The sequence below is a fragment of the Schistocerca piceifrons genome, chromosome 1, assembly GCF_021461385.2.
Source record: "Schistocerca piceifrons isolate TAMUIC-IGC-003096 chromosome 1, iqSchPice1.1, whole genome shotgun sequence".
Classification (NCBI taxonomy): domain Eukaryota; kingdom Metazoa; phylum Arthropoda; class Insecta; order Orthoptera; family Acrididae; genus Schistocerca; species Schistocerca piceifrons.
The window spans coordinates 1,125,689,675-1,125,709,861 of NC_060138.1; the positions used below are offsets into that span (position 1 = coordinate 1,125,689,675).

The following is a 20,187-nucleotide window of genomic DNA, read 5'->3' on the forward strand; positions in this document are numbered from 1 at the left end:
CCTCTGTCTTGTGTTATGTTTGTGAATGTCACAGTTTTTCTGGAAAAATTCTTTGTTGCTGGCTGCAAACATCATCAAGGATTTCTAACAGTAAATATCCTGACAGTCTTAAAGAGACCTTTGCAGGATGTTCTTTTAGAGACTCATACCATAGGAGTTTACAGAATGGAAATACTCAAAATATTACAAAAGCAGTGTCATACTGGGATGAAAACCATTGCCTTCCTATTGGAAACAAACACCAAATTTATACATGTTGAAAATGAAACTGAAACAGAACTTGCTTGACCACTGTTAATCTATTTAAGAGGTTTTGGAGTACCATACATTTTTGTTTAATTGATCAAGCTACCTTAACCATACTTGTTGCTTATAACCATGGTATCTGTTTTTATAATTATGTAATCAGCATGCAAGATTTATTGAATTATTATTCCAAAAACATACTATTATAAACTGTATTCCTATCTCAAATGTGGCTTTTGTATTGTATGTGCAAACTCTGCCCAAACCACAATTTGCAGCATCAATAAAGTAATAAAAATACAATTACTATTTAGCTTGTGCAACATGTGTAAGGGAGCCTTCCCTGTCTAGCACGGAGCCCACTGCACACCTTCAACAACAAGCAGCGCTGGATCTCAATGCGTGTCATTTCATTTATTTATTTATTTACATTTTCTTTGCATGGAGCCATCGTAATGATGGCTTTTGCAAATGTCAGACTTAATACTATGGTTATATTTATACTTATAAAATATACTATATTCTTAGCTGTTGCTTCTTATGTCTATTTTTTACATTTATCACATTAAAACTGATATGCTAATGCCTCATGTTACAATCACTATCTTAAAATTCATTGAAAGAATATAAACATTTTCTATTAGAAAAGATTTTAATTTTGTTTTAAAAACATTTCCCATGTACGTTCTTAGAGAGTTTGGTAGCTTGTTATACCAAATCAAACCACTGATGTATGACCTTCTATGAGTCATTTTTAGCGTTGTTATGTTACGGAAATAGTTACACTTTGCTCTATTGTTGTGACCGTGGACATCACTGCCCTTGATAGCTTCTGTTGGTTGACTTATAAAAAATAAAACTATTTTGAAGATGTACAGAGAAGATATTGTCAGATATTCATTCTGCACAAACACTTCATGACATGAATCTCTATGTCCCATCCCATGTAGAAGTCTTATTGCTCTTTTCTGTAGTAGTAGTATTCTTTCTAAATGCACATCAGCTGCATAGCCCCGTAGTTCAATTCCGTAATTGAGAAAGGGGTAAAGTGTTCCATAATATACTAATTTCAGTGCTTGGCTAGGAACTATCTTTGCGAGCTGGCTGAAGAGATATATAGCACTACTAACGTTTCCACATACGAAATTAATGTGGTATGTCCACTGCAAATTTTCATCAACATATACACCCAGGGCTTTTTAGAGTTACCATTTTCTGTTGCAGAGATATTACACACACTATTCCTATTGTTGTGATGAGAACTGCCTGTTTTAAATGTCAGTAGTTGAGATTTGGTGACATTCACCTTGAGTCCCTGATCATTGAAGTATTTTGTTACTTCTGTTACACCACTAGTAGCAAGAGATGTCATAGTGACAGTACAAGGCTGTGGGATGAAATACAAAGAAAAAATGTTCTGAATGAGGCAAACAGATAGTGCAGAAAGCCATCTGAGGTATACAGGTACCAGAAGTGATGCTGCTGCTTCATAGACTTAGAGGAGGGCAACTAAGTACAGAGAACAGACACTGGAACCGAGTCTTGTGCCTCTGCTCCCTACAACTAACAGGAGGAGTAGTGTGAACAGAAAGAGAAGGTGCAATTTTAATAGTGCAGGAAATTACTCAATGAAATCCTAGGCATGTTTCTGGTAGCATAAGCATCCACAAATATGGGGGTGGGGGGTGGTGGGGGGATGGTTGCTTACCTAACTCATTAAGTGAATCTGCAGTATGGACTTTTTATTCAATGCAGAGTTCTCATACACTTCTAGCAATGATTGTCTTTGACTCAGCTAAACCACACATTCAGGCAGTTCTAACATAATGTGCACGCAAATCAATGCAAACAGTGTACGACCTCACAATTCAACTCATCAAAATAACAGAGAAAATAAATAAATAATTTTGTTGGTGCCAGTTCCAAAAATACTCAATGTAAAGGGACAATTAATGGTAAATATTATAAGTGAACCCCTAAACAAGAATTGGAAGTCTTCTTCAAATCTCATTCGGCAGGGCAGTTCCTCGTTGATGTTCTCCCTCAATCAAAACAGGGACAACACAGTACAGCAGTTTCACACTGAAGAGCATACTAACCTTTCTTTATTTTATATACATACTTTAGTATTTACAATACATAACTATTGAAGGGATTATTACTATTCAAATATTCTGTCTCTATCTGCTCCATAATGACAATAAAAACAGTGAAAACAAATTGTTTTGTACTGCAGCTATTTGACATTCCAAATTTAAGAAAGGAAGATTACCTTCCAAGCACAGGAATGAAACAAAAATTTGATAATTTTTTACACACACATGGAATAGCCACAAAAACTTCAATAAAACAAACAAATCAAACTTGTGATCATAAATTAATTCATACCTACTGTACCCTTTAATTACAAGATTATTTTAACTTCGTATTTCATGCAATGTAGTTCCAAGATGCATTAATTGCATGGGTCTCATCCAGTAGTTTTGGGACAAATGTGGCGAGGTACCAGATGTTTAGTTCCAGAAGAAGAACAACCATATTTCATAACTGTAACTTCCCTACACAACCATAGAGCTGTTAAATATTGAAATTAACAATGATGGTATTACATGTCATCCAAAAGTAAGTTGCCCCTTTTTTATTTCTCTGCAAAATAAACTATACCTGTGACATGTGAGCAATGGAGTTTGACTATATAGTACATATTGACAATGCTGTCACCAGATTATGACGAATACCACAATATCTTGCCACTATGCTGCCAGCTGGCATGGAGGTACCGCTACAAAGTGTGTCCACTTGGGGAGCTGCACTCTGTTATTTATTTCTTCACAGTAAAACAACTACCTGCTGCCAATATCATTGGGAGTTAGCCTCTGCCCATGGGGATGGCTGTATGAGCTTTCAGATGGTTCGATGTTGGTGTGTACAGTTTGTGGAAGGGTGCATAGATGTGCATGATGAACAGCATATGGGAACTACAGTGACACATAACGAAGCCATTATTGCAATTCCCAATATTGTGGAAGAAGATCATTGTGTTACCATTGATATGATCCTAATGAGGCTACAAAATCTCCCTTACATATGTTGATTTTATATCCATGTTGTGTAGCTTCAGATAAATGAACAAGCAGTATGAGTTGGCAATTAGAGTGTTTCTTGTGAAGAAGATAATTATCTTTATTTTGTTTTTAAATTGTTTCATTTTCATAGTCTGTGCTTGTTGTATTCTTGTATGAGATATTCCTTTAGAGCCACATGCGATGCTGAGAGCAGTCAGCCTGCCTGTGATGTCACAGGAAGTAGAAGCAAAGAGACCCCACACTGTGTGCAGCTCCAAAGGAAACTACAATTGGACTTTCATCCATAACAAAGATCCTGAAAGACCATCTCCACTTTTACAAAGTCTGTGTAAGAAGGATGCCATGGTTGCTGAGAGATGTCCACCAGCAACAATGGATAGTTTGGCCAGAATGTTTCTCAAAATGCATCAGAAATAGATATGCTCTTCAAATGGCTCATTACACCTGGGAGACCTTGGTCCAGCATTTGACTCTGAGATAAAACGTCAGGGTGCGGTGTAGAAGATCCTGGCAAAAGTGCCCCATAAAAGGCGAAGGTCACACATTTGGCTGGTAAAGTTATGGCAACCATCTTTTGGGACTGTCAGGGGGTTTTACTCGTTCATTACCCACCTCACAACACCACAGTGAATCCAGAGAAGTGCTATAATGCCTTGAGGAACCTGCGAGCTGCCAAAAAAAAAAAAAAAAAAAAAAAAAAAACACTGGACTTTTCTGTCACAAAGCTCTCTCTTTGTGACAATGCTCGGTCTCATACAGTTCAAATGACCAAGGTGTAGCTCGGACGATTCAATTGGGAAGTGTTTCACACCCTCCATATTCACTAGAGCTTGTCCCAAGTAATTTTCGTATGTTCCCCCCCACTCAAAGCAATTCAACACCATTGATGAAGTGACATCAACATTGAACACCTAGTTACAAGCACAAAATGCAACCTATTACTGCACTGGTTTGGAAAAATTTGTGTCATGTTGCCAAAAATGCTTCAAAAAACATCGCAACATGTAGAAAAGTAGCAGAAGCATTGTACAATCTGAATAAAATTATGTCATCATGATCAACTGTGTGTAATGCTTGTTACAAACTAGGGAAGCTTAATTTTGGATGTCCCACGTATTAATAAGAAACTCATGTAAGCATTGCAATGGTGCTACATAGGTTTAAATTTTTGAGGAGGTTTTTCCATAAGCTCTTATATCAAAATATTGCCATATGCTTCACATATTGGAATCTTGAGAAAATTCACTTATCTAATCCTATAAAAGGGTAATAAGTTACATTCTCCCATACATATGCAAGATATTGTAGTGTGTCCAAAAACTGTATGAATTGAATGTGCTGTGATCCATGTAATGTATTGCCTTGCTTTGGGAAATGGGGATACCACAGCATTAAAGGCCTGCATATTAGTTATGTTCATATCATGACAAATTTTGGGCACTCAAAACAACATTTGATTACATCCTCCAGATTACAATTTCCACCTGCAGCCGATGGTTTTAACTGGATGGAGTAAAACTTGGAGTTGGTACCAAGTCAATCTTGCACCTTCTGGCATTATTTTCATTGTTAAATTTTCCATGTGGGTTTTCAATTGTGCTGTGTTAATCACAGTTCACATTTATCAGGAACTGCAATAACTCTGAGAGTTATGGCCATTTTGCGAACCTTTTTAGGACATCCGTTCATATGTAACTTCTACTGATATAATAATTTTGGGTGAAGTTCAATGAGTGTGAGATACTGACGTTAATAATTAGCATTATCTCTGATGTCGGGCAGTATTTGTGTCACAGCAGTTCCTTTTCTACACTCTGAGACAAAAAAAGAAAAACAACGCACCACAAAGGAATCATCTGAATGCGATGGAAATTGGCACTGTGATGTTCAAGTACAGACAAACAAATGGTTTCAGAAAAATTGGATGATTTATTCAAGAGAAAGTGCTTCACAAACTGAACAAGTCTATAACATTTTGGTCCACCTCTGGCCCTTATGTAAGCTGTTATTTGGTTTGGCATTGACAAAGAGTTGTTAGATGACCTCTTGTGAGATATCGTGTTAAATTCTGTCCCATTGACATGTTAGATCATCAAAATCCCATAATGCTGTGAATGTTCTCAACTGTGGAGAGATCTGACGATCATGCTGGTTTCGCAAGCATGAAGACAAGCAGTACAAACTCCAGCCATGTGCAGGTGGGCATTATCTTGCTGAAATGTAAGCCCACATTGGCTTACAATGAAGGGCAACAAAATGGGGCATAGAATATTGTCGATGTACCACTATGCTGTAAGGGTGCCAGCTACAAAATGAAATGACTCCCTAGACCATTGCTCCTGGCTGTCGGGCTCTATGGTGGGTGACAGTCAGCGTAGTAACCCACTGCTGTCCGGGAAATCTCCAGACATGTCTTCGATGGTCATCGAGGCTCAGTTCAAAGTGGAACTCATCAATGAAGACAATTCTACTCCAGTCAATGAGATTCCCGGCGAATGTGCCCGACTGCAATGCAAACGGGCATGTTGGTGTACAGAGGTCAATGGTAGTTGCCACGAGCTCAGCCCCCTTTCTGTAGCTACCTATTACTGGTCCTTGTGGTCAGTGAAGCACTAGTTGCATATCAGATTGATAATAATGATGAATATGGGCCTCTGAGTGCCTCTCTGACAACTCCTCAGCCCTCACATTTTGTCTTCTCTCTAGGCTGACTGATTCCTTCTTGACTCTGTGTTCAGCCATAGTTCCCCATTCCTGGCAATATTGTCAAATAGTAGCATCACTCCTATTCAAATGTTGAGGGATTTGCCGAATACTCCAACCAAATTCTTTGAGTACAACTACACATCCTCTCTTAAATGCTGAAATCTGCATATACTGTTAGTGGACCTGTCTGTGAGGATAGTTACTGTCCCACTGACGACAAGGAATGAAATTGCAAAGACTTTATGCCCTGGTGTCGATCTGTCCCCTTCTTTCTATCCTTGCCATCAGTACAGTGAAGCAGCACTACAGCATCATACACTCATCCATCAGCAACCAAAGTTCACAGTTTTGTATTTTCTGTCAACACCTGTATGAATATCAAATTTTTATTTTTTTATTTTCTTTAAGAGTGTATTGCACACTTATCTCTGTTGATGTTTAGTGTTGCGCATTTTGCGTGCAAGTCTGTTAGTCCCAGACCACCCTCAGTTAAGCTGAGGGTGCAGATCTGCAAAGAAATCTTTAAAATATCACCCCTCCATATAAATCAATATATTGCTTACAGTATAGCCCTCCCCTATTTCATTGAGGACGTGAGCTAAGTAACACGCTTTTGTAGGTATTTGCAAGATGGTTAGCTTGACATTTTTGTCACAGCTAAATAATAAATCCAGGGCTCTGGGTGCCTCTCTGACAATTCTTCAGTCCTAGCATTCTATCGTCTTTCTAGGTTGACCACTTCCTTCTTGACACTGTGTTCTACCAGCATGGATTTTTATGACTGCTCTTATTTTATGTAGTGTCAAGCACCAATTGAGAATGCACATTCTTTGTGGGTTATTTGGCACAATGAAGCCTAGCACTTCTCGCAAACCTTTGGCAGTGAACCAATTCTACTGTATATTCCACATATTGTTTGCAATTGGCGATGGCATGATGTTTTTAGGGTTAACAATTGCACCTATAGATTTTGGTACAACTGGAGGATGTTGTGTAACGTGTCAACATCTCTTGAACTTCTTATGAGAACACTCAAGTCATCTATGTAAGCTCTTCATGTGATCTGTTCATTTGCTTCTAGAATTCCTTGTCACTCCCAACATACATTGATATGGAGGAGAGAATCTAAAGCTATTACATACATTGCTGTAGATAACATGCAACACTGTCTGACTGATCTGTTGATGGGAATTTTCTTATTTAGTCTACCATTAATAATGACTTGTGACACAGCATAGCCCAAACAAAATATTCTGAATAGCATTCGTGAACTTGGCACTAAAGCCCATTGCAATCATGACTTTTTCCACATATTTATGACTGACTAAATTGGAATCCATTGGATACCAATGGTGCACAGCAAACGTTGAATATTCAAATCAAAAGAAAGACAGCAGTGAGTTGCAGAATGCATTGATTTTCTGCAGATCTAGATTTTCGCTGTAACATAGTCATCATAGTTGTCAAATTACAAGGACAGAACAAATAACAGGTACAGAATATGTATGTAATACAGTTATACAAATGTATGGAAAGTTCTGGATGAGAATAATGAATTATTTAGGAATACAGAGATGACTCACAAAAAGGCATAACAAAATGTAGGGAGACAGGCATGTGTGTGTGTGTGTGTGTGTGTGTGTGTGTGTGTGTGTGTGTGTGTGTTTTTCTCCTACGGCTTGAGAAAGAAATTTCATTCTGAAAGCTAGCAAAGCAAAGCTCTGTACATTTTGTTTGTGTATCTGTTGATAACACAGTTATACAAATGCATATAAGTGAGAACATAATGATAACATACCATTACCAGAAGAGGGACATAGGCTTAACCATGTCAGAGCATAAACATGTAACAATTGACTCAATCATTTACATGGCAGAAAAAAAGACTGAAGCCATTGCTTACAACCAGTGCAGACAGTGAGAATATGCTCATCAAAGACCTGTAGTGACCTCTATTCCAATATACATCCCAGAAGCTACAGCTCTATTTTATGAAAGATCATAACGATTAAATGAATGTTAAAATAAATATATACAGGATATGCAAAATACGTGGTGAGTATATATAATATATAAAAAGCAAATAACATAACAGACAGAGATGTCCCCTTTAGGGCTATATTGCGACAAACCATGTCGAATTTTACACACATCAAAAAAAGTTTTGCATCACCTCGGTTCTGAGAGTTCTGGAACCTGTACAGAAAATTGAAATAGAGATCAACAGAAACATCACTTCCGACCTTTTTACTGCTCACGAAAACCACACATAGCGTGTTGTACCACCATACAGCGAGACCTTCAGAGGTGGTGGTCCAGACTGTCGTACACACTGCTACCTCTAATACCCAGTAGCATGTCCTCTTGCATTGACGCATACCTGTATTCATTGTGGCATACTATCCACAAGTTCATCAAGGCACTGTTGGTCTAGATTGTCACACTCCTCAATGGCGATTCGGCGTAGATCCCTGAAGAGTGGTTGGTGGGTCACAATGTCCATAAACAGCCCTTTCGAATCTATCCCAGGCATGTTTGATAGGGTTCGTGTCTGGAGAACATGCTGACCACTCTAGTCAAGCAATGTCGTTATCCTGAAGGAAGTCATTCACAACATGAGCACAGTAGGGTTGTGAATTGTTATCCATGAAGACAAATGCCTCGACAATATGCTGCCGATATGGTTGCACTATCGGTCGGAGGATGGCATTCACGTGTTGAACAGCCGTTACGGCACCTTCCATGATCACCATCAGCATACATCGGCCCCACATAATGCCATTCTGAAACAGCAGGGAACCTCCACCTTGCTGCACTCACAGGACAGAGTGTCTAAGGCATTCAGCCTGACCAGGTTGTCTCCAAACATGTCTCCGATGATTGTCTGGTTGAATGCATATCCGACATTCATCGGTGAAGAGAACATGATGCCAATCCTGAGCGGTCCATTTGGCATGTTGTTGAGCCCATCTGTACCACGTTGCATGGTGTCGGGATTGCAAAGATGGACCTCACCATGGACATTGGGAGTGAAGTTGCGCATCATGCAGCCTATTGCGGTGTAACGACGTATTAGGTTTTCGTTTGATATATGACCATGTGCAGACTTCGTCACCTACGTCAGTTACAACCCACTTCAAAAATGATTCATATTCTTTTTAAATTGTCATAGAATGGTTCTTGAACGAAACTGTAAAACATCAGTTGAGTCGTGTGCAGAGAATTACATCACTTGGGCCAATTGGTTTTCGTAACTTTTTCGAATTTAAATTTCGTTTGTTTCTCCTCAGAAAATTATATCGACACACGTTATCTTGATCTAATCGATATCAGAATCACACATTAAATAAACTTTTTAGATTCAAAGTTTCGGCCAACGCTGTCTGAATCAATAATCTTGTCAAATATATTATTAATCCGTTCACATAACTCTTCATAAATAAATCTTCAAGACACGTGTTTCAACTTTAGTAGCATACACTATTTTATTAGCTTCCTACACCTACAGATGTGAACTTGAGCGTTGACAGACAGTGACTAACATTTCAATAAGATTAAGATCTATATGATGTCATTGTTGTACAAAAAGAGTATAAAACTTCATTTTTAATTTTTAGAAGCACGACGCAACAACTCGGTTCCAGGATCTTCTGTTGCTCCTTGGCTGTCGACCCGCGACGTATAGCGGCCAGCAATTTCCTCTCTGGTCGCGGCAACGAAGATGCTGTCCCCGTTCGTTGCGCCGACCTCTCCGTACATGAAACACATAAAAAAATACAAACTTTTAGATAATTCACATTTATTACAAATAATAAGAAAACACATAAACAAAACTAAATTAAACTTATAGTCACCTGCAAACTGGGCTGACTTTGGTGGATGGGTGACGCTTAATTTCGTCCCACTACACTATTATGCACAGTTTGAGTCGTAACATGACATCCTTTGGCTGCACAAAAAGGCATTAATCAACATGGTGACATCACTGCCAGGGTTCCTCTGAGTCATAATCCGTAGGTAGCAGTCATCCACTGCAGTAGTAGCCCTTGGGCAGCCTGAGTGAGGCATATCATCGACAGTTCCTATCTCTCTGTCTCCTCCACGTCCAAACAACATCGCTTCGGTTCACTCTGAGATGTCTGGACACTTCCCTTGTTGGGAGCCCTTCCTGGCACAAAGTAACAATGCAGATGCAATCAAACCATGGTATTGATCGTCTAGGCATGGTTTAACTACACACATGAGCCATATACATCCTTCCTGGTGGAATGACTGGAACTCATCGGCTACTGGATCCCATCCGTCTAATAGGCACTGGTTGAGCATGGTTGTTTACGTATTTGGGCAGATTTAGTGACACCTCTGAACTGTCAAAGGAACTGTGTCTGTGATAAAATATCCACAGTAAACGCCATCTTCAGGAGTTCTGGGAACCAGAGTAATGCAAAACTTTTTTTGATGTGTGTATAATAAGACTAATGAATTAAAAATTCATTCACAAACGTTTTATACACCATATTTTATTAAAGTGTTTCAAAAAGTATAAAGATACTTTGTGAATAAAGCCTGAAATATCTGCAATAATATAAAATAACATAAAATAGTGCCACAAGATGCATGAGGCGCTATCACTAAGATTACATTTGGAGAAGTAATAATCTAAAAACACTTTATATTCAGGTCCATAATGTTTGGATACATTTCCATTCACACACTTCCATATTTATGCCTGTGACATAGCTAGAGTGATTTGATATCCCTATTGGCGTGAAACAATAAAAACACTGCAAAATTCAAGGCCCTGTACACAACAATCTCCTTAGTAAATGTTGTTTCAGTATAAATGAATATTTGTTAGCACAAAGAACTGCAATATCACACAACACATTTTCATCATGATGTTGTATATATTGTAAATATCTTTTAATTTTCAAATTTGTGTCTTTTGTACGAAAAGCTGCAGTTGTAAGCTATGGTCACAAACACACTGCTAAAGCTATAAACTCTTTAAAACTAGATTAATTGTTGTAGATTCATAAGCAGAGTATGATTTTGTAGTGTATATTTGTGTTCTTTGGGCAAAAAGAGGTGATTTTGTAAACTATTATCACATGATGCAATACGAATGGTAAACATCCTATTGCTTTTCTGTGTTCTTATCAAGAGTATCCATCCATTTATCTTTTTTGAAGTTTAATCACAGTTTGAATTAAAAGGACTGAGTATAATTGTGTGTAAGTAATAACTGGCTTGGAGCATTTTTTGTGTGTCAACTCCTGTATAGTTGTAACAGACACACAGTTTATAATAACCACATTAATTCATGTTGTCTCATTTCATCTTCTCATAATATTGACTTGTCTCATATCACTTTGTATCTATATGTGTAAATGATGAAGAGGATAAATAAAACAACAAAATACAATACCACGCTGCCACCAGTAATGCTCCCCACTCATTGGCCGGAGTGCTGCACAGGGACATCTTGACGACACACTTGACCACACAGTTTGGAATTGAACTGCTACCAAATTATCTATATTTTTCAACAGTTTCCAGAACTACCCAAAAACTGGAAGTAGCTGTCGTTGCTTCCGTAATGAAGATAAAAGCAACAAAAGGAATTTGTTTTGTGCTACAGCTATTTAACAATGCAAAGATATAGCACTATTTCCAATAGAAAAGGAAATGTCCCCACTGAAAAAAATGCAAGTTTAGTTACAGCTGGTGCAAAAATGCAATGCCTTCATACAAAACTCGATACATTACCATTGTTTGCTGAGGAAGTTAGAACAGATGTGTTATGTTTATGTGAACACTGGATAGCCCATACAGAAAGAGAATACTGTGGGCATATTGAATATGTGGAAATGGTGAATGCATGTTGTAGAGAAACTTCTGTACATGATGGTGTGTATACATATGCAAATGGTAAGCTGAGTGGAAAGAAACTTGACATAAGAAACTTCTGTGTGGACTTGGATCTAGAATTGGCTGCTTTGTGGCTGCCAGATGCTAACTTAATTGTGGTTTCCATGTACCGTTCCTCAAATGGCAATTTTGAAAACTTCATCAGCAAACTGGAAAGTTGTGTGTGTCATCTAGAGTGACTAGGAGCAAAAATTGCCTGATGTGGAGACTTCAACATCCATATCTGATCACAGTGCAGTAATCATGAAGCTGTGGGCAAAATCACTAAGTACTCAACAAATTCCCAGCAGGCATTCAAGTTATGTAGGATTATCACTAAGAAAAACTTACATGATTTCAAAACTGCCGTGTTTTCTACAGATTGGCGTCATATGTGTGAACAATTGGCACCAAATGATACATTCAGTTCCATTTTCAAGACTATTAAAACCAAATTTGATGAAAGTCTTCCACTAAAACCCAGGAGATATCCAACTGCCAAATTAAAATACATACAGAAAACAGTCAAAAATAAAGAGCTGGTATACCTCTGGCTTAGCTAAAATAAAATGCACTGTGCAACTACTAAATGATAAAGTCAAAACAACTGGAGATATTGGCATCATGGACAGACTGTACTGCAGTTATCTACAAGCCAAAAAGATGTACAGAAAATAAGTAGAGAAAGCAGAGAAGGAAAGCAATGCCAGATTAATTGTAGAAGCTCACAATCCTTGCAAGGCAGTGTTGGATCTGATTAATGAATGTAGACAAAAGACCACCTCTTGCTCTATTTCTTGCAGTCCAGATGAATTTAATGAATACTTTATAAACATGGTAGACAGCACAGTAGGTGAAATTCCTGACTTCAGAACATATCCTGCAGTTGCTGCAAAATTTGGAAATAAATGCAGCATGGTAATGTGGAAGTGAGTCTATCCAAAAGACTCATTAAAAATAGTAAGCAGCAACAAACACTTAGGGAGCCCTTATATTTATGGCATGTCCTGTATTCTATTAAACAGTATATTCTGCAAAATTGCTCAACAACTGTCAGTAGCAATAAATAAAATCCTCCATCCAGGGGAATTTTCAGATTTCCTGAAATTAGCATGCACAGTACCAGTTTTTAAAAAAAGTAATCCACATGAAGTGTCCAGCTACAGGCCTGTATCTATAATATTAGTGCTACATAAGACAATAGAATTTATAATGAAAGATCAGTGAGATGATGAAAGCTGAGCTATTAAGTTATTTTGAAGGAAATAATCAATTTCATGATGTACAGCACAGCTTTCAGAAGGGCAAGTCAGCTACAACAGCAGTACTTGTAGATTGTAGATTGTATTTTATTGGTCCTGTTGTCTACATAGCAGCTTATGCATAAGACATTGGACAAGTCAAGTTATAAATATACAGTCTGAAAGTAATTTCAAGGCATACATATTTAAAGTTACAATAATACACTTTACACGTAAGTATTTATATAACACATTTCATAAATTTAAATATTCTTCAACGGAGTAAAAGCAGTGATGCTGTAAATATGACTTTAGAGATTTTCCAAATGTATTGACCTCAGTGATAGCTTTTATGTTTTCAGGAAGTTTGTTATAAAGCTTAACTCCCATGTGAAAAGTACCTTTTTGGCACAGTGCTGTGCTGATTTGAGTCATATGTAAGTTTCTGTTTTGTCTGGTAAAGTGCTCATGTATATCACAGTTTTTTTTTTTTTTTTGTAGTCTCTGGTCCTTGCCTATGACATTTAATTTAAAGAACAAAAGGGTTTCCATAATGTATACACATGGTAATGGGCGAATACCAGATTTCTTAAACAGGGGTTTACAAGAGTCTCTAGGCTTGCACCCAAACAAGATTCTAATGGCCCTTTTTTGTAGTTTAAAAGTGCTATTAGCTATTTTCGAGTTTCCCCAGAAGGTGACCCCATATCTAAGACGAGAATGAAAGTACGCATGATATGCATTCAATACTGTTTTCTCACTACAGCATGATTTTAATGAACAAAGAAGATAACATGTTTTGCTCATTTCTGCGTTGAGATATTCAATATGCTTAATCCATCTGATGTTACTCTGCAGCAAAAGGCCTAAGAATTTGGTTTCAGTACTGTTACCAACTGGTTCGTCATTGATAGAGACTGATGGGATAAACATGTCCTTGTTAGGAACATTGTGGAATTTTAGAGCAACGATTTCTTACTGTTTATTACAAGCTGATTACTCTGTGCCCAGCTGCTAAGTTGTTTCGTGACCGTGTTTACTGTCTGCTGTAACTGTTCGTCGTCGTCTCCTTTTAGTAGAATCGTGGTGTCATCTGCAAATATGATTGATTTGTGTGCATCAATATTTAAGCTTAGATCATTTATGTACAGAAGAAACAGAAGGGGTCCCAATACGGATCCTTGGGGTACACCACATTTTATTTGTTTATAGTCAGATAAGTGATTAGATACAGTTTTTAGTTCAATATTTGTGTGCTTGACGCATACTGCCTGCATACGATTTGTCAGGAAGGACCTGATCCACTTGTTGGACAGACCTCGAATACCATATCTTTCTAGCTTTGATAGCAGAATTTTATGGTCCACCATGTCAAAAGCTTTTGACAAGTCAATAAAGACTCCTATTGTTTCCTGTTTTTTGTCCATCAGCTTTAGGATGGAATTGATGCACTCATAGACAGCAGTTGTCGTTGACCTCTTATTTCTGAATCCATGTTTGAACTAGCCACAAATATAAGCCAGGGTTTTGAAGACAAGGAGCCTATAGTACTGATACTCTGTGATCTTAGTAAGGCATTTGATTGTATCGCATATAAGGCCCTGCTCAGCAAGTTAAAGTCATATTGTACTGGGGAAGGTGTTCTATAAACTCTCGAATCCTACCTAAATAACAGACAATGGATTGTATCAGCACAAACAGCAGGATCAGGTGATATGAAGTTAAAACATGGTGTGCCAAAGGGATCCATGTGAGGGCCCCTGTTGTTCTTAATTTTTGTGACATAGGCTCTAATGGGCACACCTTGTAGTTTACAGATTACACAACTTTGTTCTCAAAAGTGGAAAATATACTTCAAGCTGTTCAACAACCAGAAGTCATATTCAGTGAGGCCAAGGCCTGGTTTATCATGAACAAGATGAAAATTAATGAAGACAAAACACAGAGGACAATATGCAGCCTGAGTGATACTGTAGCACTAGGTGACACAGTAGCTGTTAAGCTTTGGGGTTTTTTCACTGATACCAAATTAACCTGACGACAGCACACTAAACATGCATGTTCCAAACACTCACGGGTCTTATACCTAATGAGGAAACTAAAAAGTGTTGTACTACACAAGTACCTACTAACAGTATACTATGCAATGTTCCACAGTCATGTCAGCTATGGGTCTTTACTGTGGGCCATTCTGAAGGCTGTAAGAATATGCTTTTATTACAAAAGAAAGCAATGAGGATCATTCCAATGTCTTATGCAAAAGATGTTTTTGTACACAACAGGACCAATAAATACAGTACAATACAATATCTCCAGAAAAAAATGTCTTGTTCACACGAAGACAAATCATGAGACCTACAGAAAGACAAATGTAGTTCATCAATAAAGCACTCATAAAGACAGTACAGACAGGCCACAATGTTGATTAACTAAGATGCAGAACACCTTCCCAATGCTGGCCCTAAAATTATTTAAAGCTCTACCTAAGGGTATTCAGTCATATCTCCTATTTTACTACTCTGCATTCTAATATTGATTGTCTTATTAATGTAATGTGTACTGTAATCTAGCTGTCAAATTGGTGTTTTGTAGTACCCACTTTAGTATTGTTGTAAAATTAACGCTTTCTGTCAGCCATGGCTACTGAATCACAAAGATATGGTAGTAACGGAAAGGAGATTCACAACGTGTATTTAAAAAAAAAAAATTGCATCGGCCGGGAATCGAACCCGGGCCGCCCGCGTGGCAGGCGAGCATTCTACCACTGAACCACCGATGCTCGCAGAAAATATGTTGTTTCCTGATATATATCAACAAAAACTCCTAACATTCTTCGCCACACAAATTTTAATAAAAGAGATGCCTTCTTTTGGAAGTTATTATTTCTATATGCCATGGCACTTATATGTATCTTAACAGCACTTCCAAATATCAATCGTCCAACTTAATCGTAGCAATTACATTTCATAAACTTTGTCAATATGTTATGGGTACATGCGACACTCTTATTTAATTTTTTCCTTTTGTTTTTAAATAAAATATTCCGAGCATTTAAAATATTTGAGTTGGCCCGTATGGCTGCACTTTAGCTGTTTGAGACAAGAGTAACAATCAGAATGACGTATGGACTGAGCTAATCTTTTTGTAGAAAACTAATTCGACTGTGACATCGACATTTAAGTCCAAGACTCACACCAACATGAGCCTGCATTTCAAAATTCTTGATCAATATTAACGCAAGGTGTTTTACACAGGCATTTATTGTAGGTCAATGTCTGGCAGCAATGAGGTTTTCGTCAAATTCCGCCAATGCACGGCAGTATTGCCGCATACTCCATCAATATTGCGCAAGTGCAGGCTCTTGTACGTAACTTCTGCGTTGTGACTAATGTGCCGGCCGGTGTGGCCAGGCGGTTCTAGGCGCGGTTGCCTGGAACCGCGAGACCGCTACGGTCGCAGGTTCGAATCCTGCCTAGGGCATGGATGTGTGTGATGTCCTTAGGTTAGTTAGGTTTAAGTAGTTCTAAGTTCTAGGGGGCTGATGACCTCAGATGTTAAGTCCCATAGTGCTCAGAGCCATTTCGTTGTAACTAATGTATTGCTGGCTTTGTCCGCTTGGGCTGGGGAATGTTAAGTATGACCGGGCCGCTCGCTACCTATAATTTGGTATCTCGATAACGGTGGTTGTGACCAACGGCACTTGGTATCCTGCGGGAAGACGTGGGGTGCGGTGGGGAACAAGCTCCGCCTCCAACTCCACGTACAAGCCTGTATTTAGAGCGTCTGCGAGCTCCTGATACCAGACTTCCTTTTCCAAATTGGAGTAGAAGGTAACCTTCCCTATGGGCCGACAACAGCATCACCGCCCACTTTCGGGAAAGCTCTAATGAAAATAACGCAACAAAACACAGCTAGCGAAAAAGCAGACAACACTGCAGTCAACACATATTAATACTACACTGCACAGTTGGCGACGAACATCTACAAATCACTACGGCACGAAGTTTCCCGACTGCTAGCGATCAGAACTGAGCATACCACGCGCTAGTTAAAATTCCCACATAGCACCCGCCTCTCTCTTGGTCTATAGGTGGTTTTCATTTCACTCTCGTTCTGCATCATGTCGACAACGCTGCGGTACTAAGTAACGCGGTTTGGGCAGTGAAACAATATGTTTTCGCCTGATATAGAAATCTTGCGGGCGTCTTTAGAGGCACTAGATTTCTTTGTTGCCCACGGGAACTGAACAGTAAATAAGTCACGGAACAATGAGTTCTATAACTGTGATACGTCTAGGCCTACGAACAGACCTGCGGGACGTAGAAATTAATGTTTACAAACCTCGCATTCTGAAATTGACTGTATCGCTCAGCAGCAGTGAGACATACAGGGTGTATAAGCGGACAAGGAAAAAAAAATCCCGGATTTCCCGCTTAAAAACACACTTTCTCCCAGGTGGCCACGCGGGATTAGCCTAGCGGTTTAAGGCGAGGCAGTCATGGACTGTGCGGCTGGTCCAGGCGGAGGTTCGAGTCCTCCCTCGAGCATGGGTGTGTGTGTTTGTTCTTAGGATAATTTAGGTTAAGCAGTGTGTAAGCTTAGGAACAGATGACCTTAGCAGTTAAGTCCCATAAGATTTCACACACATTTGAACATTTTTTTTTATTTCTCCCCGATGAAAATACACTTTGTCCGTGTTAAGTGACAGTATACTTTTCCTCGGAACTGTAAAACGTATCAATCCTTTGAATGGTAATGGTTTTATACACCGGCATAGAATTTCTCAGCCGTTTAGAAAACGAAACTCAGAATAATGGCCATGTACACTGCATATTTTTGTATTACGAAAGTATAAATTCGAATTCCACCAAACACCACATTTTACTTTCTGAAGCATTGAAATCGAGATTGCGATGCGCTTTTCTAAGCTAGTAATAGCTCATGTCACTTGATCTCGCCAGCCAATACAGGGGATATTCAGAGCTTAGGACGCGTGATGTAGTCTGCTAATAGCATTATCACTGTTAAGTAGCACAGACACGCAAATAGGAAGTTAATGATGTAAATCAATATTGATGGTGTTGCTACAAGAAAAGCAGAGCTTTCACATATAATGTTAACCTTTTTTGCGCGTATTACACTTTCAGATACATCACACAAACGTGCCAGTAAAATTTTTAATACCGACATAAATATCTTGGTCGAATTTTTTTCTAAATGGTCGTCCTCAAATAGTTGATTTTTCAAGTTTAAGAAATTCATCACACATTCTCGCACTTAGTTCATCTTGCGTAAAAGGAAATTTACTTTGAAAGTAACGCTTTTCAATCAATCATTCGCAATATTTTCCTGGGACCTGTAGAAAGAGGTATCACCACTTGCCAGAGCGCCAGATAACAGCGTCACCGTGCTTGCGCAGCTACAATGACGCAGGAAGCCCATATGTTCGTACGTGTAAAACATTAAAAGATCTTACATTATGTCATAAAAGCGCAGCTACGATGACGCAGGAAGCCCGTATGTTCGTTCGTGTAAAACATTAAAAGATCTACATTATGTCATAAAAGAAACATGACATCAGAGGAATTTCGTGAACCATACTAAAATGCATAATTCGGTTTAAAGCGCATATTCGTACGTCTAGATTCGGCTGTAAATTTTCTTGGAACACAAATACTGTATTATCTCATTTTTGGTTCTTTATTATGGCATAATGCCATACGTGCTAGAAGATGAAAGCATGCTCTTTTGAAATGCAGTGAACAGTTGAAACTAGTCAACAGTGTGGAATTAAACACTTCATTTCAAATAAATTGACTGCCTCAGCGGAAAAGATTAATAAAGCCATATTTCTTTAGCAAACCGACAAAAAGTAGAAACATTGTTCTACAAGGCGATTAATGCTTGACTGAAATTGCCGGCGGTGGCAGATACCCAGGTTTGCTCCCAGTGAATATGGCAGCTTGCGCGTGGCAGAAAATTTTTTCTGGATAGCATCTTGCTTCTTGCTGCTTTGTGGCCAGAAGCGGGAGAAGGTACATGCGCGACTCAACTGCGCATGCGCGTGGGCCCGCTCGCAACTGCTAACACGAATAAAATGTAAACAGTTGTGACGTCATGCTCATCAGAGGCAATTTGTTGTTATGAAGCATTGCACAGTCTTCCTAAAGCCTTTGACACATTTTGTTTCTGGCAGACGCTTGTATGAGCACTGTGTTTTGTTGTGCACATGGCGCATTTCTTCGCAACTTAGGTTTTATTTTCGTTTTTTTCTCTCGTTCATGTTTTATTGCTGCAATATTATTCTACAGTAGCGGGATGCAGTAATATCGTTTGTTCAAGTATTGTTTCTTACCAGTCAAAATTACAAAAAATTAACTGAAAACTAAAACAAAAAAATATCTCGGAATTCTCAAAAATTCCCAGGTTTTTCCCAGTTTTCTCCCAGATGAAAAAATTCCCGGGATTTTCCCGGATCTCCCGGTTGTCCCGGGTCGTATACACCCTGGTCATAAATGTATTCTAGATACGTTCTAAGACTTCTAAACTTTTGTAAGCGTCATCATGCACATTTTCCAACTTGTGAGCATCATCTAGCCATTATTCTGACACTATAGCGGTGAACTCAAAGAAATGGAAAGGGAGTATGGCGACAGTGGCCAAGTTCGGCCGCCAATTGCAAGTCTTACTGAGTGCCACATTGGGAAATTTGCTCGTCGACAATGGGGATGAAATGATGATGAGAACAGCACAATACCCAGTCCCTGAGAGGAGAAAAATCTCCGACCCCAGCTGGGAATCGAACCCGGGTCCCCGTGCGTGGCAATCCAAAGCGCCGACCACGTGAAAGTTCGTTTGTTGATCCTTCCACTCAGTTTTTTATTAGAGGCCAACCAGCTCTCTGACCGAACAGGCTGACCTACCGTGCCAGCACCATTCAGCTAATGGGGCGGACTATTCAAAGAGATACAGCATGCTATCTCTTTGGGTGAACTACC

At 38.8% G+C, this 20,187-nt stretch overlaps 1 non-coding gene across 1 annotated transcript; it reads right to left on the minus strand.

Moving 5' to 3' along the window:
* Positions 1 to 15,897: 15,897 nt before the first annotated feature.
* Positions 15,898 to 15,968, minus strand: Trnag-gcc. The gene has a single exon. It is a non-coding gene; the product is annotated as a tRNA-Gly (tRNA).
* Between the last annotated feature and the right edge of the window lie 4,219 nt (positions 15,969 to 20,187).